The sequence below is a fragment of the Salmo salar genome, chromosome 09, assembly GCF_965601325.2.
Source record: "Salmo salar chromosome 09, fSalSal1, whole genome shotgun sequence".
Taxonomy (NCBI): Eukaryota; Metazoa; Chordata; class Actinopteri; order Salmoniformes; family Salmonidae; genus Salmo; species Salmo salar.
Window position 1 is genome coordinate 17,222,863 of NC_138299.1, and position 26,599 is coordinate 17,249,461.

At 45.2% G+C, this 26,599-nt stretch overlaps 1 protein-coding gene across 4 annotated transcripts in view; it reads right to left on the reverse strand.

Annotated features, from left to right (window-relative positions):
- Nucleotides 1-26,370, reverse strand: part of LOC106610786 (rho guanine nucleotide exchange factor TIAM2-like) — a 107,702-nt gene extending 81,332 nt beyond the window's left edge. The window contains exon 1 of one of the 4 annotated variants that reach the window (XM_014210361.3): nucleotides 26,179-26,370. The gene's annotated coding sequence lies outside the window, so the exon portion shown is untranslated. Of the gene's footprint in view, nucleotides 1-1,939; nucleotides 2,040-8,293; nucleotides 8,813-26,178 lie in introns of those variants that run through there. The other 3 variants (XM_045723426.2, XM_014210362.3, XM_014210363.3) reach the window with 3 other exon arrangements.
- Between the last annotated feature and the right edge of the window lie 229 nt (nucleotides 26,371-26,599).

The following is a 26,599-nucleotide window of genomic DNA, read 5'->3' on the forward strand; positions in this document are numbered from 1 at the left end:
ATGCTGTAGAAATGAGTGGGAGGGGGTGTAGTAGTGGGGTGTCTATGTCATCACTGCATTTTTTCTTCATGAGCAAACCTCATTTCCTTGAGACAGGAGCCACAAAGCCCCCATATAACTCCTTACAGACATGTGCATGCCTCTGCAATCGCGCGCACGCACACACACACACGCACACACACCACACACACAAAAAGCCAACATGGCCAAGTCTATATCAGGCTTCACACAGGGCTGCATATTGAGCCAGGCTGAGGCTGTCTGTGAAAAACCCCTCCTGTCCTTGAAGGTAAACTTGGGAAAGAAACCCTCAGAAAACCTTAGACACATCAGTGTGAAACATAGGGCCTGGTTTGGGCCTTCCTTGGAGGACACAGCCCCAGCACTACAATTCCATGCGAGTGGGGCTTTTTTAACCCCCTAAACTACAGAACCCTAGAGATTAGAAACCACTCCCTTAGCATTTCTCAAAAGGCTAGGCATAAAAGCACAGAGAAACGTGTGGAACAATATGAAATCCCACACTGAAGAACGCATCTGCGTAGCCCTATCAGAGGAAACGATCGATCCATCAAAGCAGACAGACAGCTTGGTTTTGGCTTCAATCTGACATGAAGTACACTAGCAAAATAGTTTTACCGGTGTGTCTCATTAATCATTTAGAAGGACACAATGGATGTATTGAAAAAGGTTTCAGGTCTCATGAACTCCATTGTTCCCTCAGACCCATACCGTCTATTATTATTATTATTATTATTATTATTATTATTATTATTATTATTATTATTATTATTATTATTATAACTAGCTATCCAGCTCTCCTTCATGTTACCTTCCTTCTGTCAAATTAGTACCCAGGGGACTTCTCCCTTATCACTTATCCCCTTCCTGTGGCACAGAGCCTAGCCTAATGCTTAGCTAACTCTTAAAGGAGCAGTACAGTATAATCGATCCCACGTCTGTTTTAGAAGCAGGAAAACACTGTCTGAGAGCGAGACCCACTTCCAGACAAATTCACACGGACTGAACAAAAAAATTAAAACAGGAAGTAAACAAAAGTCAGTAGAATGTTGTTGGAAGACGGAGATCTGACTGGGCCTGAGCTCTGTCATACACGCTGAATACAGAGGATCCTGTGGCCATTCAGTTAGGAGGAAACAAAGTCCGTGAATCAGAGTGCAGGCATATGTGGTAGATTATACTGTATTGCCAAAACCACTGAGCATTAAGCCAACTGCTTTGTTAGTGTCTTTCGGACTTTTTCATTATACATTTAAAAAAAGGCCTTCTTCGACGTGCTCTGATCCTCTGAACCAAGAATGACATGACGCCCTTCAGAGATATGTGGGAGTCATTTCAGAATCAGACAAATGCCAAGACAGTCAAAACAGTTCTTAATAACAATTCCTAAATAACGGAGTACTGATTATACCAAAAGTAAATGTTGCCAACTTTATTATAGGATCTAAATCATGGGCTATACGACAGACCAGAAACACCACAGAAAATGTCATTTCTTTTTTTTTTAAAGAATCCATCGTAGCAAACAGCAACAATAAATCAGTGAGCCTGACGGACTCCGCTGTAAATAAATATAATGCTGGCAACAGTGAATTGTACGGAGTTGATAACGAGGTCCCCTGTGGGAGAGAAAGGTCCCCTTATATAATAAACCCCGCTGGGGTCTACAGTAAAAGAGCTAGAAGAGTTATAGCCTACACTACAGCAGTAAACATGCCAACATCCCTAAACAGTACAATAGATGCCATGTTGAAGTCTGCTCGTACACAAACAAAAGCACCAGACACAGGCCTGTCTACACCTGTGCACCTGGATAAAAGACAACCATAGTAATAGTTTTTTTCCTGTTTTATCTTAATCCTAGTAATAGGAGGAAGCAAAGGGAAGGATGAAATGGAGAGATAAAAACAACCCTTACCTCCGTCCAAAGCTTTAATCTAAAAGCTCTTTGAAGAGCAAAGCAAGGAGAATCTAGAGCTCTCTGATCTTAAAGTGGAGTCAATGAAGTCAGCCCGCCGGTCTTAAAGTGACACGCACACACACTGGCTGAGGCACATGTGGAAACTTCCTCCCCTTCCACCCAGATTCTAGGCACAGCGAATCGTAATCCACCAGGGTAACGCGGGGCAACGGAGCGAGGTGAGGAGGAGGAAAAGTGCTCAAGCCAGCCTCACTCACTCCCTCCGGTTGGACGTTAGGACCAGATATGTTACATTTAGTATAGGAACACCCTCAGTGTTGTTCCTCCTTTCTCCTGCTTTTCCGTTGGCCACAGTAGAGGATGCAGGAGCTTTTTTTGAAACCCAAAGCAGTTTTCCATGAGCACTAGATATTATTGGGCGAGACAAGTTGGCGTATGGAGCTGTATAATGCCTGGGAGGCACCAGGGAACGCTGCTATGACTAGGGCTCGTCTGACCCGACATACCACAACGACCCCAAGAGAACACGGCGATAGAACGCTCTGAATCCAGGCTGAGGAGATCCCTCAGAGCAGAAACAGAGAGAGGAGGATAAAGGCCTCCGCATGCTTCGGTTCGGCTGGCACCTACCAGAACCGAACAAGTGTGCTCGCATACTCCCTTAAAAGATATTCGCTTGACAAACGAGAAAAAAAAGCAGCAATAGTACAATTTGTCCCTCTTAAGACGCCTCAAAATAGTAAGAATTAATTTAAAGATAATTGAAGAAATCTGTCATAAATTGACATTATCGCAAAGGAGATCTCAGTCCCGCAATTTTACATCTAACTAAGATGTTTGGTGCACTATTTCTCAAGTGAAAACATGAAAACGAGTCCTCTATCGTTGGATGACAACAAACACTTCATTAAAGGATATCTACTGTTGACCAATGACCGACGAAAGGCCGGAGACTTCGGCTACCAAAATTTGTCTTGCAACGAGATAAAAAGGTCATGTGCACGAACAGCCGGAAAAACTCCTCGCTGAAGACTAAAAATAACGTCACAAAATGGTCATAATACACAAAGTGTACAAAACATTAGGAACACCTGCTCTTTCCATGACAGACTGACCAGGTGAAAGCTATGAGCCCTTATTGATGATAGCTGTTAAATCAGTGTAGATGAAGAGGAAGAGAGATTAAAGAAGGATTTGAGACAATTAAGACATTGTGTATCTGTGCCATTCAGAGGGTGAACGGGCAAGACAAAAGACGTATGTGCCTTTGAACGTGGTATGGTAGTAGGTGCCACCAATTTGAGTATGTCAAGAACTGCAACGCTGCTGTGTCTTTCACACTCAAAAGTTTCCCATGTGTATCAAGAACGGTCCACCGCCAAAGGACATCCAACCAACTTGACACAACTGTTGGAAGCATTGTAGTCAACATGGGCCAGCATCCCTGTGGAATGCTTTCGACACCTTGTAAAGTCCATGCCCCGACGACAAATTGAGGCTGTTCTGAGTGCAAAAGGGGGTGCAACTCAATATTAGGAAGGACATTTTTTATTTATTTTTTTATTATTTTTTTTACACTCAGTGTATATGCATGAACTGTTACGAACTACTTCGGATGGGAAGCATGCGGAAGCCTTAAAACAGATAGAAAGACTCAGGCCTGGATGAAGAGAAGGAGGAGAGAAGAGAAGGAGAGGAGGAGAAGGGAGTAGTGAAGAGAGACGAGGGGGGTTGGGTTGAATAGTATGCAGAGCCAGAGGGCCAGATCTGTATCCATTTTAAAAAGCTAATTAATTAAGGTGAATGAGAAAAGGCACAGAGACAAAAGTCCACACGCATTCCCCAGAATTAACGTCTCTGAAACGCAGACCAAACGGTGTGCTTTCCCGGCGGGTAAAAATTGTGACCACCTTTCTAAAAAAAACACATGCTCCTCTACACAGAACCTTCGTTGAAACTGGCCCATTGAGAAAGCCACAGCACAGCAGGGCCAGTTGCTGGTCTGAAGTATGCCGGACAATTCCAAAAGCTGTTCTTTCTTTTCCCCACCAGGTTTTGTGAGCCGCTCCTTTATTTTTTAAGTACCAACAGGATTAGAGTGACCCTCTGGTGCTCAAAACAACTTCTTTGTTTAGATTTAAACCGCTCAGGATTTGTAGTCAAATTGATGTTCAGCAGGTAATTACAAGCCAGAAATGTTTATCACAATACCTGGCATCGAAACGCCATCCTAAATGACTGCAACATCTTCACGTTGGGCGGAAGATAAGGGACTCACCATTTTGTAGACTCACAAAATAAATGTCAAACAATACTGTTGCTTATACAAGGGACTATATAAAGACCATTCCCTTCAAGATAGTACACGCCTCTGTAATTCAGAATGCTTATGTGGTTATTTGATACGGTGGAGGATCTACTCAGACCCAATAGTGGGTGCTCTTCTCATGGTCCTCCCTCCTCTCTGACCATAGCCAACCTCCCCACAATCCAACCAATTGCTTGAGCAGTGGCGTGTATTACAAAACATTTACGAAACATTATTTTGTAAAAAAAAAATAGCATCTTTCCTCTCTCTGGGTTCTGTAAATTTCCTTCAATTCGCATGAGTCAATGTATCTCACTGGAGAAAGCGTCCGAGCAAACGAAACAGCGCCCCTCTGTCTCTGTATGTGTAGCCCATCTATCTGATGCTGTCTGGTCAAAAAGAGTATGACATTGTTGCCGCCCGTAGCCTTGAACGCAAGGGAAGCCAGCGAGCATTTGGCCTCCCTTGATATTAAAAAAATAATAATAACCAATCAGTGTTGCGCTAAACTGAGTGAGCTCAGCTGTGAACGCTCCTGGCGCACCAAAAAAAGTGTAAAGGGAAGCCAGGTTGGATTTGGCTTCACACCAATCACATGACATCAGAGGCCAAACGTTGCATCTCATTGTAGTCCGGTGGCTAGCTAGCTAAAATCATCCCTTTCCTAAATTAGCCACGGATGGAGATAGGGATTTGGACTTGTGGGTTTTACTTAATTCTCCGTACTGGCCAATGATTATAAATGTGATTCTGATCCAACCATAAATTCATACATTGTGCCCCTGGCCTGAGAAGATGGAAGTTCAACATGTACTGTAGCTAATGCTAATGTTAACTAGCTGGCCTGGCGCATCGTTACCCATGAAGTTAGGCTAGCAAGACAACAAAAACTAAAAGCGTGAACTGAATGACAGTCAGACAGTTTAGGCAACATGAAAGAGGATGGCATTGGCATTTCTTTACAAGTAGGGCGAGTCAACATTGTGTTTTTTCTACTTGCATGCAAGCATGCGCACACTTAGAAATCAGTACCATGGACAGCCACATCATATTTAGCTTACGTTGATTGGACTAAATTGGTCTTTTTTTAGTTGTCACGGTATTAGACTAAGCAGAGGTGATTAGATGATGTTGAAATGGTGCTGGAATAGTGGAGGAAGCGCCTGTTTTCTTTGTGACAACTCTCCTTCTAAATCAATAGTTTAGTAGGTCGAAAATGTGGGAAACATGACCTTGCTTGACCACGCTGTAGGTCATGTAACCGTTTGTTACATGCAATATGTTTTGTGGACGTCACCGGACAGATGTCGCTCTCCGGTTTTGTGATGAAACAAAGGTGTGGTTGAATTTATTCTGCCACTGAGTCTTCTTATTGTCTCGGCCTCAGGCCTGTATATCACAGTGGGAAGGCATACGATCTAACAGGTTATAGAGCAAACAACACAATTATCATAACACATAGGTTGGAATATGGCCTTTTCCCCACCTGGCTCGGCTTCCCTGGTAATTTTACCCACGCCACTGTTACTGTACTTGAAACCAATCCAAATTAGCCGATTTGTGAAACTCTTACAAATGCCAACATTGTAACCTAATAATTTTTTTAAATGATCCACTAATGATGCTTGTAGTTGGCCCACTGTCCATGAATAGCTGTAAAATAATAAGCTGTTCTTGGCCGGCTGCATGTGCAAAAAGAGTCAGGTTCACAATGTTGGCAACAATAAGAGCAGAATTCAGAGGGTCCAAACAATGTCAGCAGCATAATGGCCCTCGTGGACTAGTCTGGGAAATCTCAAAAGCTTTTGTAGAGGCTTTAGAGTGGAGGGGGTTAACCAACACACTTTCAGAGGCAGAGGCAGAGAAAGAAAGAAAAGATCATACCAGTGAGTCAACACACACATTCAGAAGCATAGAACCTTAATGAAAAGAGAGTGAGGAAGGAAGCGAGAGCAGCGTAATACATATTCATACAGAGCAGGTGTGGGTAATTCCGCTGAGCTCAATGAAAGGACTGACCATAATTAAGCTCAATTAACAGGCTGAATGAGCTCGGAGGGGGCAGGATAATCTCTCTCCCCTCTCCTCTCCTCTCCTCTCCGACGGGAGCCTCATGTAACATACATCAACATGCCATTTGAGCTGACTCCTGCTCAGCACCCTGACAGATAAAGTACTTGAAAAGTGCAGAGGCACATTGTAGTACATAATGATAGTAGTGGACTGCATTTACACGGCGCTTTTCACTAGCTAGGTCTAAAAGTGCTTTACCTAGCAACGGGTTTGGGCGTGCAGGGCTGGGAGAGTGTGAGGGCCGAGGTTGGGTGAACTGTAGGGTTAGTCCTTTCACACACACCACCCTGATAACGCGTCCAGTGATACCCCTCAACCCGTGATGGCCTCCACCGTTCAATCCCCCTCGCTCAGTCAGAGGAGACACCCTACCGGGAGAAACTTCAGCATTACCACCCACCACTGATGACCTTCCTCCTCTCCTCCCATCCCTCTGTATAATCACCATAGTAGAACCAACCCAGCTTACCCGCTCGTCCTACACTGAGACACTGAGTGGGGGATAAGGAAATTAGGGAGTGAATCACTGTTTCTCTCTATCCAAACTGTCATGAAAGAACCAAGAGAAAGCAGTATGGACGCCGGTGCAAGTGTCTTCTGGTTGCTGCTGCCATCTTAATTCAGACTTCCCAGGTCAGTGTGCTCCAGGAGACAGGACCTAGTAAAAACGGTAGACATTTTCATTTAGGGGGATTGTGTGATGGCAGTTCATGGAAAAGCCGTCAAATTAATTTCACACCTCATCTCAGCCCCATTGATAATGTCAAAACCTCCCTACAATAAACCATCGGCTGACACTGAACCCCATGGGAGAGAGAGAAAACAGAGAGAAAACAGAGAGAGAGGCATTAACTCAGCATGCTAATAACCCAGCGTCTCTCCCCAACACTGTGACAGATGCATTCTGGCGGATGGGAGCCATTTGTAATCTGATGCCATTGATTATACAGCTCATGGGGGGATTTGAGTAGCAACACCCAGCGAGATTGAAATATTCACAACAAAAACTCTGTTGGTGGAAATTACAGCTTCGGAGGGAGGTGGGGTGGGAAAATTTGGGAGAGAGGGAGAGGGTGGGAGAGAGAGAGTACGAGAGAGAGCGAGAGAACGAGAGAGAGAAAGTGAAGGTGGAATTCAGACCCCGTGATGTCAATGATCCAGGGTCAGCGTTTAGAGGTCAGGTCTATTGTTCCTGTCTAAACTGAACTCCCTCCCTCCTGTCTCTGGCCATGTTGGTCTGGCTCTCCTCAGCACATCCCGACACTAAAGCTCTCTAATGTGGAAGAACCAACTTCAAAATCCATGCAATTCTACACTATGAATTCATTTCTGACGAACAAAGCACAAGCACTAAGAGTCATCACATTTCCCTTTCTCTGTGCCATGTTGGGAGAACTCTATTGCTTCCCTGACTTCTCCTACTTTCTGTTAGCTCTCCTCAGTCATACCAAAGTGGAAGCAGTAAGCCCAGATCGACAGCCTGATCAACCACCTTTGTCAAGTCCCCTGTCAGATCAGGCCCCAGTGGAAGGAATCTACAAAAGAGCTGCATGTCAGAGATGCTCTCGCCCCAGAACTACTTCAAGGCAGCCTGTGTGTTTCCCTCCCCACTGACAGAGACGGTACTAGACCCAAGTCAGAGCTGGGCGTAAACAGCACATCTACTGCCATGTTCAGTGGAGAGAGAGCCCTATGATCCGTCCAGGAGTGTCACTATCCATTTTGCATGGCATCTGTCAGCAGTGTGTGTGTGTGTGTGTGTGTGTGTGTGTGTGTGTGTGTGTGTGTGTGTGTGTGTGTGTGTTTAGCAGAGAGAGGGAATGCTGCTTGCATTGGAAATCCACACCTTCAAAGTGGCAATCAATCAGCGAAGGGTAACTCTAGATCAAAATGTGTGTGTGTGTGTGTGTGTGTGTGTGTGTGTGTGTGTGTGCGCCGTGTGAAAAGTTTAACCCCCAAAACAACCTTACTCTGTCCATTAGGCAGCTTAATGAGGACAGAAGCTGATGGAATGCTGATGTGCTCCTGCCGTTCTCCAGCTGTGGGGCAGATGACATCCTCAGACACTCAGAAGAGAAGACGTGTTTAACTCGGAGTCCGAGCTGGAAAAGACACACTTCAATCTCATTATCTCCGTGGGAGAACCTATTATGTATCAATCGGCCAACGTCTGCAGCAGGTGTATTGAACTGTATTAAATGTCTGGTAAACCAGTGAACAGTTCCTGGTCTTTGTGTTTGCCTCCCCAATGCCAGTGGTCAGACTGAGGTTGAGGTCTGAGAGCTGACACGACATCCCTCCCATGAGATAGCAGTGAAGCCACGGGCTCCACGGCACGGCTGCCAAACATGCCACTGTCCTCCTCTACAGGGAAGATGGGAGCTACAGAGGCTGGAGCAGATGCTCACATCCGTGAGATCATCGCTTCGTCAAATCCTCAAGGTCAACTCTTCAAACCTATACAGCCGTATCTCCAGCCCACACCGCCAACCCTCTCTTCCCCGCCCCTACAATATAACACATTGGGCACGTGAGTCGTGCTGGCGGGGTATCTAAACTGTTCTCTGGTCTTTCAGTTGAATCAGGTTGACTGGGTGTCCTGTGTATGCTGCAGGGTGATCGGTCTCTTCGTCTGGTGTGAGAGAGACCATTAAATACATTCAGCTCTCTGCTCACTCACTCATTACCATAGTGGTGTTAGCCTACTGCGGTCCACAGGCTAGGAGACTACAGAGCTACGGTGATCCACCAGACGCATTGCCCAGAGGAGAACAAAACAGGTCAGGGAGACGCACTGGGGGATTCTGGACTTGTCTGGATTCACAAAGAGAGGATTATCAAACACACACACGTACATAGACATACATCATTATTATTGTGGTCACCGTCCTATGAAGATGTGCAAAACGATCAATTCAACTGATTGGCGGCTTGAAAGAATCGTTAAGAGTGCTTCAGGCTTAAGCTAGTGTAAGTCATAAAGAAACTGCAGTCCTCGTTTATCTGGGCTAGTAAGGCAGACCACCAAGCCTTTGTCCCAGTAGATAGCCACGTGCATCTGCTTCACTGGCTGGTAATGCTGCAGGGAAAGTCCAAAGACTGTACATCCAGATGTTGTGTGCTCGCTTGTGTCCGTGTGCGCGTGGCCCCAACTCATCCATCACTGCCAAAGGAATTCATTACCCCCCCTCCCCTTTATATTCTCGCGGAGATCCTACGCCAGGGAGTTGCCCTCGTTGCCTTCCCCACGGTATCTGCTTCTCTCTGGGCTGAGAGCAGCACCCGTTGCCCTGCACCCGTTACACATTCACACCAGGGTCTTGAACCCTCCCTGAGATGGTTTGGCAATGGGGGGGGGGGCTTTGGGACAGGTAGCTCAAAGGACAGGTTGACGTTAATGTTGATATGTTAACTCATCCAGCTCCACTGTGTCCATATTTTGCCTGTCGGTTTCCAGTAGGAGGTTTCTGTTCCCTTTTTGAGGAAAAGGAGTCACCATTTTGGCTCTAAATAGAGCCAGAGTCAAGCCACACAGACAATGAATCACTAAATTCACTCTTTGATCCAATTCACCACTGGCTAAATCACAAGCTCCCCAGAGGCACCAGGTTATACGACTGGGACACACGAGCAGATCGGGAATAATTTAATTGAATGAATAAAAAACGGGAATTGATAAATATATGAATGATAATGAAAAGTAGTGCAAAGGCAACGAAAGGGTCAAAGTCATAGACCTGTCCATGTCTGCACTACGCGGTCTCAATGGCACTTGTGTAGCTCCGACCGTGGCCTGACCGGGAGTCGCCCGCTCTGCTGTGGCTGTTCCACACGTACGTAATGGAACACACTTTAGGTTACCTCAGAGGAGACGGCTAGCGGCGTGCTGACAGCGTCAAGCACAGGGTCTACATGAGAGGCGTGTAAACAAAACGGCCAGAGACAACCCTTTACAACAAACAATCCATCAGGACTGATTTAAGCTGTTTAGATACCACGCCATGCTGCGTCTGGTCTACACCACTTCTGGAGTACACAAATAAACACTGAGAAGTAGACACACATGAATAGCCTACACACACACGCTAAATGAGTCGACGCCACGGTTAAAGTAACACGATGTAAACAGAACTCTATACCACCTGGGAGAGAGACAAAGGTCACGGAAATCTCCACTGCGGCTGAGCTTGTGTCACAAATAAGGACTTTGGTTCCGGGAAGCGCAACCGACAAACCTGCTGTACGCTTCCGTTCTGTTCGCAGCAGGATAAGACCTGCCTTTGTTCTCAGGAGTTGTACGAATTAAGTTCTCGTTTATCCCTGTGCCGACGACAATAACGAGTCCATCGAATGAGCGAGGTATACAAAAGTACGTGTTAAAATGAGGACAGTTAAACATCAATGAAGCAGAGTGCCTTGTAAGTTCACCAAAACCATTTAGCCCCGTGTCATTAAAATGGCGTCTCCACATACCAAGCTTATGCTATATTGCGGTTCAAAGTCCAGTGTACCTGGTAGATGAATAGATACAGGCTGGACTACAGGCATAGGTTAGGAATGTGATCCACTCTGCCTGATCATGTTTAGGGCGAGCATGTTTAAGGCGTGGTATGCGTGTTGGCCAGGAGCCAGCCTCAGTCCATCTGTCCACACGCTTCAGAGAGCTGAGCTGACTGAGGAATTCTGCTGACCACACTGGAACGTCTCTCTGAAGAGAGGTTACCCTGCCTGCAACAAAAAAAAACTCTCCCCACACGCCAACGGAGGGACACTGACTCACAGCAATTCTGTATTATAGAGAATTTTCCAGAATAGTTCAACGAATGCCTTCACCTTCGCAATCCATTGACAAGCTGATGACTTCGATATCAGATGGGAGGACCACGACTATGATGCCCTCGTTGCCATCTCGTTATCTGTAATCAGTTGGATTGGACTTTACCTCATTCCACCTGGTCATAAACGCACAGCTGTGAGTGGCTAGTCCATCCATGTTGTGGGAGCCCCTGGTTGTACTGATATACAGTAGGCTGGTTGGTAACAGTCTGAGAAAAGGAGGCCACGCTGGACCATCCCACAGAGGAGTGCTCAGCTCAGCCTCACGAGCAGAACAGCTTGACCTACCTGCAGAGGTATACAGCAGATGCTCCACGTCCAACCAGCAACAGCGATTACTTACAAGAACTGTGTCAGGGCCAGCCTACAAGCTATACACACTGGTACTCATGCAATGTTATTTACTTTCGCTGTGTGTGTGTCCGCGTGTGCAGTTTCTCGGGCCTCTTCTATTCAAATGGAAACACATTTTGTCTCCTCAGTGTTTCATTTGGCAGAAATGTCCTAAAACCAATCCAAAGAGCAGGGCTAAAATGAAATGATCATTCACTGTTGAATTAACACTTCCAATGTCAGCTTATGTGTATTTATTAAAATATATAGACCCCTCAACCTATAACCCAAAACAGCTGCTATACGGGAAACCAGCAACAGGATCGACTTAGGGGCTGAAAAGGAAACAACACAGGCAAACAAACACTGACACTAAAAAAAACCACTTCAACCACTTTCTCTGAGTCTGGGACAAGGCAAGTGTAGGCTGATTTGATTTAAACCACAGTCAAACACAAGTCTTTCATACTCTCAACAGAACCGATCACTTCAAAACAAGGGCAACAATGCAGCCGACGTAGCCGATGCAGGACCAGACTGGCACTTCGGCTAGGGGGTAAGCACTAACAGCGCTGCCACATGTGCAGCCTTTTACTGACGTGATTGAATTAAAGCCGATGCCAAGCCCATTATTAACCCAGCCATGAAGAGCCCAAAGCATGTCAATGAGACCCACGCTCGTTAGGCAGTCATGCAAGGTCTCTAACGAGGAAACAAACGCTAATATCACCACGGAGGTTGAATACTATGACCCAACGGTGCTTAGGGAACATTTAGAGGACAGCTAAAATCATCAGGCAAGTCAAATATACTCATTTATAGAAATTAACTAATAGGATTGTCGTATTACTGTGCTCTGGCAGTCTGGCCTGTCTGTGGCCTTTAGACCACCCTGGTAACGGTCAGGCAGATGCTCTGGCAGTCTGGCCTGTCTGTGGCCTTTAGACCACCCTGGTAACGGTCAGGCAGATGCTCTGGCAGTCTGGCCTGTCTGTGGCCTTTAGACCACCCTGGTAACGGTCAGGCAGATGCTTCAGCCCTGGAGGTCAGAGGGGTCAAGCTGATCCTTCATAAGAGGACAAGGAGGGGTCTTTATTCTGCGCCTTCATTCCTTAACCTGGCGTGGGGGGGGGGGGGGGAAATACAGAACACATTGTTCGGCTCCTCACAGGTGGGCAGATCGAAAGAGCAACTGGTCCGTCACTAACCAGAGAGAGAGAAAGAGACAGACCCTCGCTCTCTCTAGCTCCAGGTTATCTGCCCCTAGACTAGCCTATAGCGTGTTCTGTCATCCAGCCTCGGACTCATCGACTCCTGAGAGGGAGTTAAATAATGACAGGAAAATGCAGGAAATAAGGGAATTTGACATCCCTAGAAAAGCATACACATGGCCAAACATCAGCCAGGACAGCAGTACAGTCCAACTCTGCAAGCTCTAATAGACAGTCAGACACACACTGTGGTGTGCCTACAATATCTAAAGTACAGACTGCCTGCATTTATACGTTTCTGTATGTTGATGAATGTGTGGGGTTGTCTGATGCAAGGCATGTTGAGTGAGCGAGCTCCTACTGTGGAATTGTAGCATAGAAAAGTGGCGTGTGACTGTGTTATAAATATGTAAGCACAGTTCAGGCAGATCTAAAAGGCCAGATACTTGGCAGGGAGGGGGGTTAGCTGTGAGAAACCTGTGGGACTATAAGATAGCATCATTAGCAGAAACAGGCAGGTCTGGCATTAAACCACCCCCCCCACTGATGAAGAATAACTCTCATGGACTTTCTCATCGCCGTGTCAGATAGAGCTCCCAAGTGGCGCAGCGGTCTAAGGCACCGCATCGCAGTGCTAGAGGCGTCAACACAGACCCTGGTTCGTTCCCGGGCTGTATCACAAACGGCCGTGATCGGGAGTCCCATAGAGCGGCGCACAATTGGCCCAGCGTCGTCCGGGTTTGGCCGCTGTAGGCCGTCATTGTAAATTAGAATTTGTTCTTAACTGACTTGTCTAGTTAAATAAAGGTTCAATAAAACAAAACATGTAGAAAAGCTCCACATGGTGTAATAATACATTCTCTGAGTGCATTAAAATGGCTTCTCCTACTATCTTAGACCAGGAGGTTCTCCATTAACAGCATTCTCTCACATCAGACCTCCATTAGATGAAGGTAAATAGACTGATGGAGAGAGCGGGAGAATGAAGGCAGTAGAACAGACAAACCAGAGAGAAAGTAATAACATTCCAGGAATCTATAATGTTTGCTTTGGACCGAGGCTACAGCTAAGGATACCCTAGTTCCTGGATTTTCGCTACACTGTTATTATCAGTAAATGGACATGGATATGAACCTATTTACTGTAAAATATCATTGTTAGTATGAAAAAAGAACCACAAGTTTCCAGCGAGGCTGATCTCTCCATGCGAGCAGCTAGCCACAGAGCCTGCTGCTTTTCCTCCAGTGTCCTGCCCAGCCCGCCTGCTTCTACTGAAAACACACAGCCAGCCTAAATTAGCCCTCAGGAGGCAGACCTTCGGCTACAGAATGACTTAGAGGGACAAAAATAACACCTCATGGAATCATTCGATCATAATAAGATTCCGTGCTTGCCAGTAATAAACATTGGATATCAGATAAGAAAACAGGCAAATCTGTACAACTAAAAATCTGTCTGCTAACTCTGCATTACAGAGACTACTGAAGCCCAAGCTAAGATTGACAGAAACAAGCCAATGCCAAAACATATTAGGCTAATTTCACTTAAATGAAGACTTGCCACACCTAGTGCTGTCAGACATCCATGTCTCCTCTCCCAGACCGTTCCAGCTGACATCAGCCTCATGAGTCACCAGATAGGGTGCGTTCCATTAATCACTGATCTCATCCAACTGTGAATAAATGATTTTACACAGCCAGCGGTTGAGTCACATGCATTACAATGTGAGGATGAGATGAGCACTTAACTAGTAAACATTAGGGCTGGGAGTTGCCAGGGACCTCACGATACGATATTATCACTATACTTTGGTGCCAATAGGATGTGCACTGCAATTCACAATTCTATATGTAATGTGATTCGATGCTGTCATTTTTATTAGATGATTAGATGTTGCAAAATATATTGCTCACCATACGTCTGCTGCAGAGGGACAAGAAAGAACTTAGATCAGTCATGGAAATACATTTAAAAAAAATTAAACATTTAAATAAATAAAAATTTGAACAAAATAAAATATTGCTGAAAACAAATTGGCTCCCTATTTAAAAAGATGAGAACAAGCTATGAAGGCATGTACAGCCAACTAGAGTTAAAATAACATTCTGATAATGCCAAAATGATATGTCATCAAAAATAATGTCCTGATATGTAACTATCAATTTCTTCTCGCATCACTAGTAAACAGTCTGCTGTTCATTCACAAACACATCTGGGACAGCACTGCAGTTGAGTAATCTTTATTGGTGAAAGACATGTTCTGGAGGTAACGAAACACACAAGACCACAAAATGAAAGAATTCAGAAACACACAGAATGAAGGAAGTTTTTAAGCATAGTTGGCAATGGAGTTTCCATTGAGAAGCGCAGGATTGAGGCGATACGGCTAGATGACAGCCGTTGCCTCTACATATGGGATGTCCATGGTAGGCCGTGGGGTTTTACACACCATTCCTATTATTCACTTGGGTGGAGTGCAGTCAGAAGCAGTGCCACATAACACAACATGTGCTACTGCTGCCCCCAAACACTCATCTCTACCACTTCTGAAGAGAGGGTTTCTCTCAGCAGAAGAAGCAGCACACACGGTCACACACTTCTCCAATGGCCAGCAGTTGCTTAACTGCACACAGGATATGCAACAAAAAAATAAAAAAATGTTCATTCGCCTGTGACTCAGTCCTTCCTTTCCCCAAGAGAGCCAGGCTAAACTGAAGGCACTGTGCCCTCGCACATTCCCTCCCCCCCTCGCACATTCCCCCCCCCCGTCCAGGCCGGCCCATCTGGAGCAGCCAACAAAGGGCCTGTTGAGTGTGGACCAAACCACAAGGGACTGTGAGAGATGACCCGCAACCACTAATCCTAAAGGGCAGCAGATTGTCAGGCCTGGGCGCAGAGAGGGCTATTACATCACAAATGCATGGACACTTCCAACTAACTGCAAGCTTCTCAGAGAGAGGCGAGCATTCTGCTCTTAAAGGGACAGTGGCTGGACTGAGGAGTGGAGGACAGTCCATAAAGGAAGCGGTCTCTTTCTTTGCTCTCGTACCTTTAACAACTTTCGGATTGAGTGGCTACAGATTAGGAGCCACCGTCTCAAATGACAGCTGAATGTCGACAGACAGGAATAGCCCGTCATATACTGCACTGTGCTACTACACACACACACACACACACACACACACACACACACACGTTATGTACTGTTAATGTCTACTCAACGATGGTTGTTCATCTTTACTGTACTGTTATGGCAAGGACGGTTCAGTGATAATCACAGGCCTCATATCTAAATGAAAGGGCACAAAGCAGAGCCGGGACTTCTGGAATGGTGACACGGCAGTGAAGCCTCTCTGGCTGGTCAACTAAAACGGTAAAATATGGCATTTTACAAAATGGAAGCGCTTGGCTGTCCGCGATAACATCATTTGAGGGTAGGAGACTCATTAATATTGCACCAACGGCCGGGTCAGTCACAATCAAGGTAGGCCTAACACCCAGGGTCAGCACGATCCTACACTGCTGGATACCAACAGAAGGGGGACCTGCCAATGACAATATTTACCCAGTTGATTCTGTTTATAAGGTAGCACCCTTCCCATCTCTGTTGATCGGTACAACAAATCACTTGAGATACAAGAGCCATCAATTACATGAGAACAATTCCTGTGGTGGCTGAAATGAAGCGGAACACTATGAGCAGGTGAACTGCAGAGTGTAGATTGAAATATATTCTGTCAAACAGTAGCACTCCCAACATAATCAAGAAGAAAAACAAAAATCTGGCTCCACTCATCCAGACCAACTCAGCTAACTAAATGTTCTCCCTTCACACCTGTAACTGCTGAGAAAATAAACCCATCCGAGGGTAGAGCAGGGTGGGACGATCAGGCTGGGTGGGACGATCAGGCTGGGTGGGACGATCAGGCTGGGTGGGACGATCAGGCTGGGTGGGACGATCAGGCTGGTATGGATGTATAGAGACCATGAGCCAACCCGTTATGTCCTGCTGGCCAGGGAACAGTGATATAGAGTCAAATCGTCTTATGTAACCATTCTAGAAAAGGCCAGCCTTGGGCCTTGGCACAGACAGTGCACGCTGGGGTGTTCTGGCCTGGGTGTGAGCCGTGGGGAGAAGGGAAACAAGTGGACTGCGGTGAGAAACAAGAGGATGGGCGACTCTCGTGACATCTGGAGGGCACAGACAGACACGCGCACACATTAACAGCTCCCGTTTCGCATTGAATGCCTCTCGACATTTCTAACAGGACGCTGTGTTTGTAAGCCAAAGCAAATCTAAACCAGCCATCTACGCAATCATTTTACCTGAAGCTCCTCCGATGCCAAACAGGCTCCCCTACAGCAGCTGAGCTTCAGGCCAAACCAGCCATAAAGACAGTATTTCTCCAGGAAACACGACTTTGATACCTTTCGCTTCTTTATTCAATTCTAATTGAGCTAACTCAGTGTTTGGATTTCAGGGTTGCTGGTGACCTAGAGCAATCAAGGCCTTCGCTGTTTACATTGGTCTGACGCCAAATGACAATGACAAAGTCTGAGACTGGGGGTGGAAGGAGCTCTCACTCCTGCATCAAACTAAGCTGCTAATGTGAGAGGGAGAGAGAGCAGCGTTAATGAGGCTGAAAAAGCATCTCACATTCCACACAAGTGCTGCTGCAGCCAAGCTCTCAGCCAGTCTCCACAGCTCTTCATTTCTCCACAACAGCCAGAACCCCTTGAGCTGGAGACTCACGCTGGCTGTTCTGCGTGGTAAGTGACTGAGAAAAGAAAATCAGTCTTTATCATCAACCCACATCAGTAGCCGTACACGTTTACTGTGGTCTGTTTTGTGACTCGAAGTGCCGTCTGCTCTTAGCCCTGATGGTGGAGATAAGACAGGGGGGAGTCAATGGAGATTGGTCATCAGAGCCTCACTGGTGAGCAGGTAGGAAGAGCACCCTGGACTGCATCAATTACATAGAACAATACATAGCGCCTAACGGAGCCCTTCAGCCAATAGCGTCCCAGCCGGGCTGTGTTTACTCTTCCAATAGAGGTAGATGGTCACTGGGGCCTGATGGCTACTGGAGGGTTAGGCTAGATCAATCACAATTACCATTGTTGTGCTTGACTGGTAACGTAGCTTAGGAAAGAGGGATGGGGCTGCACTATGGCAACTACCAACTGCCTTTCTTCCTCCCGTCTGGACTAGTGTTCATATGTTTAGATATTCCCTCACACTCACTCTCAAACCTAAACATGCAAAATACATAAACATTCACCTGGCAATGACAAGTATATGCATGCAGCGGGCATCACACCTGTGTTAGTGTCTGTGCTGCTCACTATCTGTATTACACCCCTGGATCCCTTGAGATGACCGTGGGGTGACAGGGTGAGGAACACGAGGCCCCCTTACGGCTGTTACCTGTAGCCCTCAGTACAATAACCCAACGTCACTGATACCATGTGGAGCTGACAATATAGGGGCTCAGCCAGAACTGCAGCTTGTATAGCAACCTGAAGTCCTGTTGCTGAGGTAGGGCTTTTACCAAAAATGACACCTTATCTCACACATAATACACTGTTGTTACATTAGCTATAGTCTATAGCCTTGGCTTGGGATTTCAGGTGATCTACCACATTATGACAGGTAATGGATGTGAGGGCACATAGATGAGCATTTGTGATCCTCTGTAATGTAAAGAGTCCTGCTGCAGGATAGAGGACAGGCAGGTATTGAAGTAATCCTGAGCTTGGATGAGCTTAAGACCCGACACAGTACATCTCCACTCCATGACAAGACTCGGTCGCCGTAATCGTCCATCTTCTGCACGATGACGCTTAACCTTGCGAGCTCACTTGGCACGTCACTTAAACCCTCTGCTTCATTCCATCTTCATTTCCCCACGCCAGAAACCCAATTCAATTTGAACGAATACATTACATCTCCTCAAAGGCTTCAAATCTGTAGCCATTTAGAGGTGTGAACCTGAACATGAATAGGCCATGGACTGTTCCGCTGGACACCAGTCCCGCTAACCAACATTAAGCTTGGGTAGTAGAGGACCAAATACTGGGACAGATCGCTACAGATATACTTGGGGAAATCTTTCATTGTAGTCATGTTTCAATGGTCTGACCAATGAACAAAATGAAATGAATAGAAACCCTAGTCCTAGGCAATCTGGCGCGCAAGGCCTTTCGCAGAAGTGATTTTAGGAAAGAATAGGGCCGTTTCACAGACGGATATTAAGCCTACCCCCTCGAGTGAAAAGCACTTTTAAAATCTTAAATTGAAGATCGAAATCTTACAAGAGAGACTCTCCATTGATTTGAAAAGGGCTTTTCAGACCAGAAGTAGGTTTAATCTGGGACATCCGCCCCCTATGAGTGAGCCAACGACAAACTATGGTTTGGTGTCCTGTGTCCTTTTTTGTGACGGGAGGGAGCCAACGGGACAGGAAGTGGTGGTCGTGCCAGTCATTTGCCTGTCAGTATGGTAGCCTGGTGGCCAGGCCGGTGGCGAAGTCCCCGCCAGGACACTGTTGACACCAGCCTGAGCTCAACTGCTTTTAATAGCTCTACTCCACACACTGATCGTCAACAATAGCAGAGCAGAAAAACAGGGTTGTTTTCCATTGTGTCAGTGTCAGGATGTACAGAGAGAAAGAGGGAGCTTCTGTGGTTCCCCTTACAGTGCCTCTACCTACAGAGAGTAAAAGGCCTTCTCCTGCCGTGTGGAATGTGACAATAAGCACAGATATTACCAACGCCTGATAAGTCCCAGCCAAACACCCTTATATGGAGAAAAATGTGCAGAGGGAAGACATGAAACATTTGCGCTTCTCTGAGAGTTGCTAGCACTTCAGGATTAACAATGGGCACTCGCAGCACACAGCCTTCCAGATGGCTTATGGGGAGGAGAACAACCATGCATCAAGATGTCTAGCTTGACATGGGCCTAAAACACAAACTGTTAAAGTCCATAGCTCCTTTCCCTTTAGCTAAATAGGTTCAGTCTAACAGATTATACAAACATGAGCACACAATGTATTAGGAAATAACTTGTGTAAAATGCTTGTTTTAATTATTATAGCGTGCCAACACTGATTAAGTGAATTAACTTGAGCGATGAGTTGCAGATGCCTCGAGACCATATATGCCACCCAGCGAGAGGGTAACATTACAACAACACTTCAGAGCCTCTTTGAAATACACGACTGACCGACAAACTACGTCCAGGAGAGATACTTGTGTAGTGTAAAAAGACATATCTAGACTCAAATCTCTCTTTAAGAGATGTCTCCCACACTAGTCCGGAAAATATCCACACATTTGTGAATCGTTGCATTAAATCATGTGTGCAGTATGGTTTAGATGAGAAGCGCCTGTATAATTTGAATTGCTATTTCTTGTGTTTGTCTATATACTATGAAACACTACATGGCCAAAAGAATGTGGACACTTGCTCGTCAAACATCTCATTCCAAAATCATGGGCATTAATATGGAGTTTACACTTTACAGTTGGCACTATGCATAGGGGCAGGCAGCGTTCTCCTGGCATCCGCCAAACACGGATTCATCCGTCGGACTGCCAGATGGTGAAAAGTGATTAAAATCACTCAAGATATCATGTTTCCACTACTCCAGAGTCCAATGGAGGCGAGCTTTACACCACTTCAGCCATCGCTTGGCATTGCGCATGGTGATCTTAGGCTTGTGTGTGGCTGCTCGGTCATGGAAACCTATTTCATGAAGCTCCCGACGAACAGTTCTTGTGCTGACGTTGCTTCCAGAGGCATTTTGGAACTTGGTAGTGAGCGTTGCAACTGTGGGACAGACTATTTTTTTAAACGCTGTACACTTTTCAGCACTCCTGTTCTGTGAGCTTGTGTGGCTTACCACTTCGCGGCTGAGCCATTGTTGCTCCTAGATGTTTCCACTTCACAATAACAGCACTTACATTTGACTGAGGCTGGTCTAGCAGGGCCAAAATTTGGCTAACTGACTTGTTGGAAAGGTGGCATCCTATGACGGTGCCACGTTGAAAGAAACACGGAGCTCTTCAGTAAAGCCATTCTACCGCCAATGTTTGTCTCTGCAGATTGCATGGCTGTGTGCTCGATTTTATACACCGGTCAGCAACGGGTGTGGCTGAAATAGTCATTTGAAGGTGTCCACATACTTTTGTATATAGTGTATTTACGGTATGCTAATAACTGCACACACATGAAGCAGGAATGTGGCTTTGCTCACACCACAGTCAAGGATAGTATAAACAGAAAAGTACAACATTGATGTTGAAGAGAGATAGATCTCACTAGACATATTTTACTCATGTAAATCCACCTTTACTCCTATGTCACTGGTAAACTGACAGCAAATGGTCGGGGCAGATGCGAGGAGGGAACATCCCATTCTTGAAAGGTCACATCAAGAGCGCGAAAACAACACAATCATATGGTTTGGTATGTTTCCATAAAGAAAATCACGGAACTCTGTCCATATGAATTCTGACTGCAGACCCTATTTGGGCAGTACAAATAGAATGCAATGTTCCTTGTGGTCACACATTTCTCTGCTGTAGAAAAAGGTGATCCGCATGCCTGGGCCTTTGTGGTTTTGTATCTAACCCTATGGTGGTGTTGAAGCCCCCTGAAACAGTTGGCCCCTCATGACAATAACAACAATTACGTGAATGAGCATGTGCTGTGTAAAGAACATCAGGAAGGAGAAGAGAGTAGAGTTGTCTGCTGAAACATAAACCCCTTCAAGTATACAATCACAAAACATTCTTGGATAATAGTGAACTGCACTCCATTTCTGGACAATGTTCCTTGGACAGACATTAATGCAAGCGTCACAACTTCTAAGCAAGCATTGAGGTCCCTTCTGTAGTTGAACTTAAATGCATCTTTGTGTGAGTGAGGGTGCAAACTCAATGAGCCAATGTTCAGTGCCAGCCAGGTGAGCTCTCTACCGTGGCGTACAGTACCAATGCTGCTTTTCAACTAACACCAGTGTTACGGCGTTCGCATGCTTCCCAGCCGAAACAATTTGGAAAAACAGTTTGCGCATATATTATGACAACATTTTGTGACGTTTTTGTTCGTTTTGGACTTCGGCAAGGGGTTTTTCAGCTGCTCGGGCACAAACTATTTTTCTTGCAATTGTGTTTCCATAGATAGTCCACACTGTCAGCCCTTGTGAAGAGCAGAAACAACGTCTGCATAATCAAAAACGTACCAGTGGCTTGGCTTTGGCCCCAAGAGAGAGCAGATCTGCAGGAGCCATGGCCCACTGAGACACGGGTGCCAGCCCATGTAGAGGGAAACAGAAAAGTCTGAGCCTTTTGGGTAAAACACGGAGGTAAAATCCTGTATGGAATGCACCACAAGGACTCAGAACTCCATAGGAGACTTCAGACAGACAAACACCAGTAATAAGCAGAGCCTCCCAGTAAAACATTAGGCTGTGGTCTAATGAAAAGCCTTCTCTAGGCAGCAGCATGTAGCACTGAGGGTGTGTGACAGTCAAACGGACACCAGGTTGCTGGGTTGCCATGACAGAGAGCCCACTGCGCCAAAAGGCATTCCTGGCCCTTCCTCCAGTCCAAGGTTTATTTTTTATTTTATTTTGTTTATTTTTTTTCCGGCTGTTCGGGCACACACACAAAGCCAAGCCAACGTCGGTAGCTGAAGTCGTCGCCCCTTTGTCTGTGATTGGTCAAACGTAGGGATTCTTCATTAAAGTCTTTGTTGTCATTCATTGAGAAATACTGCACCAGACATCTTAGTTGGATGTAAACTTGCATGACTAAGACCTCCTCTGCAAAATCATCCAAACGAATGACAGATTGCTCGAGTTACCTTAATTCTGACTATTTTGAGGCTACATCACCTCAAAATGGACAAACCATACTATTTCCGCTTTTTCCCCTTGTTTTTCAAGCGAAAGTCTTTTAAAAAGAGAGTATTACGAGCACACTTGTTCGATTCTCCTAGCCGAGTTCGGCTAGTCACCAGCCTAACTGAGGCATGCTGACGCCTTAAAATCAACCCAAACAACTCACCGAGGAAGGGAGCAGGCAGGCCCACTGAAGTTTACGGTCATGCTGGGTGCATTTCTGGCCACATAAATCAGCGAAACAAAAACGGAAACAATAAACACCCTCTCAGACTGATGTCAGCTACATGTTGAACATCCCCAGGCCTTTCACAGTCACAGGTTAATGCATTTTCACAGATCTATTGGGGCTTTGTTATGCATAGCAGAATGCCCAGTGCTTGACTTGGATTTAAATAGGTGCCGGTACTGTTTTTTATTGAGGTGCAGGAACACCACATTACTTCTGAGCTAATATCCATTAAGAGGTGCAGGAACTCAAACCGTAGAAAATTTGAGGTACCAGCACTAACAGTGGTTATTTGAGATGTTCTTGCCATAATATGGACTTGGTCTTTTACCAAATAGGGCTGTCTTCTGTATACCACCCCTACCATGTCACAACACATCCGATTGGCTCAAACGCATTAAGAAGGAAAGAAATTCCACAAATTAACAAGCAACACCTGTTAATTGAAATGCATTCCAGGTGACTACCTCATGAAGCTGGTTGAGAGAATGCCAAGAGAGTGCAAAGCTGTCATCAAGGCAAAGGGTGGCTACTTTGAAGAATCTCAAATATAATTATTTGTTTACCACTTTTTTGGTTACTACATGATTCCATGTGTTATTTCATAGTTTGCATGTCTTCACAATTATTCTACAATGAAGAAAATAGCAAAAATAAATAAAAAACCTGGAATGAGTAGGTGTGTCCAAACTTTTGACTGGTACTGCAGATCCAGCGAGCTCCTGCCCAAGGCAAACACTGAGAATGCCATTGCATGGAGCCTAATTATTTCAATGCAGTGAGTGTGTTTTTTTTATGTAGTTAGAACTGACTATGGGCTCCTCAGGTGGCATTTTATCATTATGAAGGCCTACAGCAAAGTATCCACTTAGCAGCAGCAGGATTTTGTTATAAAGTTTGAGTCATTTAGATAGCATAAGAACACGGCATCAGCCATGGCAAAATGTGTAGAATTGCAGGAAATTACAGCGCCTTCAGAAAGTATTCAGACCCTGTGACTTTTTCCACATTTTGTTATGTTACAGCCTTATTCTAAAACGCATTAAATAAAAACATTTCCTCAGCAATCTACACACAATACCCCATAACCACAAAACGAAAACAGGTTTTTAGAATTAAATATCTTATTTACATGAGTATTCAGACCCTTTGCTATGGGACTCAAAATTGAGCTCCGGAGCATCCTGTTTCCATTGATAATCCTTGAGATGTTTCTACAACTTGATTGGTGTTCACCTGTGGTAAATTCAATTGATTGGACAGGATTTGGAAAGGCACACACCTGTCTATATAAGGTCCCACAGTTGACAGTGCATGTCAGAGCAGAAACCAAGCCATGAGGTTGAAGCAATTGTCAGTAGAGCTCTGAGACAGGATGTGTAGAGGCACAGATCTTGGGAAGGGTAGCAAATCATTTTTGCAGCATTGGAGGTCTCCAAGAACACAGTGGCCTCCATTCTTAGATGGAAGAAGTTTGGAACCACCAAGACTCTTCCTAGAGCTGGCCTACCTGGCCAAACTGAGTAATCGGGGGAGAAGGGCCTTGATCGGGGAGGTGACCAAGAACCCAATGGTCACTCTGACAGAGCTCTAGAGTTCCTCTGTGGAGATGGGAGAACCTTCCAGAAGGACAACCATCTCTGCAGCACTCCACCAATCAGTCTTTTATGGTTGAGTGGCCAGGGGGAAGTTACTCCTCAGTAAAAGGCACATGACAGCCCGCTTGGTGTTTGCCAAATGGCACCTAAATATTCTCTGCTTTGTTGAAACCAAGATTGAGCTCTTTGGCCTGAATGTGAAGTGTCACGTCTGGAGGAAACCGGGCACCATCCTTACAGTGAAGCATGGTAGTGTCAGCATCATGCTGTGGGGATCTTTTTCAGCGGCAGGGACTGGGAGACTAGTCAGGATGGAGGGAAAGATGAACGGAGCAAAGTACAGAGAGATCTTTGATGAAAACCTGTTCCAGGACAACGACCCTAAGCACACAGCCAAGACACCGCAGTAGTGACTTCAGGACAATTCTCAATGTACTTGAGTGGCCCAGTCAGAGTCCGGAATGGAACTTGATCGAACATCTCTGGAGAGACCTGAAAATAGCTGTGCAGCAACGCTCCCCATCCAACATGACAGAGCTTGAGAGGATGTGCAGAGAAGAATGGGAGAAACTCCCCAAATACATGTGTGCCAAGCTTGTAGTGTCATACCCAAGAAGATGAAGCTGTAGTCACTGCCAAAGGTGCTTCAACAAAGTACTGAGTAAAGGGTCTGAATAATTATGCAAATGTAATATTTACTTTATTTTTTATAAGTTAGCATACATTTCTAAAACAGTTTTTGCTTTGTCATTATGGGGTATTATGTGTAGATTGATGAAGGGGAAAATCATACATTTCAGAATAAGGCTGTAACCTAAGAAAATGTCAAAGTCTGAATGAATTTTCTCTCAGCCCCATTTCAAAATGTGTAGAATTGCTAGAAATTAGAAAAATTGCAGTTTTAAAGCTATCAGCCCCATGACAAAATGTATTGAATTGCAGGAAATTAGCTTTAGAAACATGAATGCCTCTGCAGCCAGGATGATGGACCCTAAAATGTCTGGTCAGAGACTGTGCCATTATTTCAATGCAGTTAGTGTGTTTCGCTACAGCCGCAATAACATCTGCTAAATATGTGTATGTTACCAATAAAATGTGATTAACTATGTCCCCCGCTAACTTTGCCACCACTGCTATAAAAAAATTAAAAAACAAAGTTTGTCATAGGAAAAAAAGAAAACAATTATCCATCTAGGAATAATTTGGTATAGACCCTTAAGTGACTCAAATGATGCATTCGAAACCACATAAGCCAAATGATGAATGGGAAGAAAGCAAATATAGAGACCGTCTCAGACAAAATCACCGGTGATTCAACGTTTAGTTCAATGAGAGCGACCATAGGGGTCAAGAGGAAAGTAGACTGAGGAAGGACACTTGCACACACATCTACGCAATCTTGTGAGAGAGATCACCACCACAGAACGTTTAAAATAGCCACTTTCAGGTTCACTTGGTGAGCAGCTGGCAGCTAATGCACAAGTGAGTATAAAGCTTTATTGTTTGGGTACTGCTGCAACAGCTATAATGGGCAAAATTACGACAGTACTTTGGTTTCCATAAAAGTTCACAGAAATATTTTCTAAAATTCATTTAATAATGCAACTCAAAGAAACGCAATTCAACGAAATACTAGCCTATCGTGTGTTTACTGTGGACGACGTGGAGACGCGCACGCTTTCCTAAATGAAAGTCGCTTCTTTTACAATAGTCAAATAAGTTCGTTGATCAACTTACCCGGTTTACAATATTGTCAGAGAAGACTGTTCTTAACTTCCGCTGAATAGTGTTCCGTAATTTTCGTAAACTCATAAACAATGGCTCCACTTAGTTGTGTATGTAATGTGTCTGTTAACAGCAGCGCCGTCTCCGGGTCTCAGGCACCGTGGTCCCATGCTTTCCAAATCAGGGCTCTCTCCGTTACGAGTCACTGCCAACGCCGAGATAATGGACTCCTCCCAGATGTGGAGGGACTTAACCACGCCTCTAGCTGACGGACACCAGACTTCACTACAATACCAAGCGACGGCATGGAGCAAATGCAAAATGACATGGAAACGCAGGCATCTCTACTTTTATTCATGGTCGTTTTTTATATATATATATTTTTACTGAATGTACTTGTCGTAGTAATAAAGGCTACTTTACAGCGGTCTAT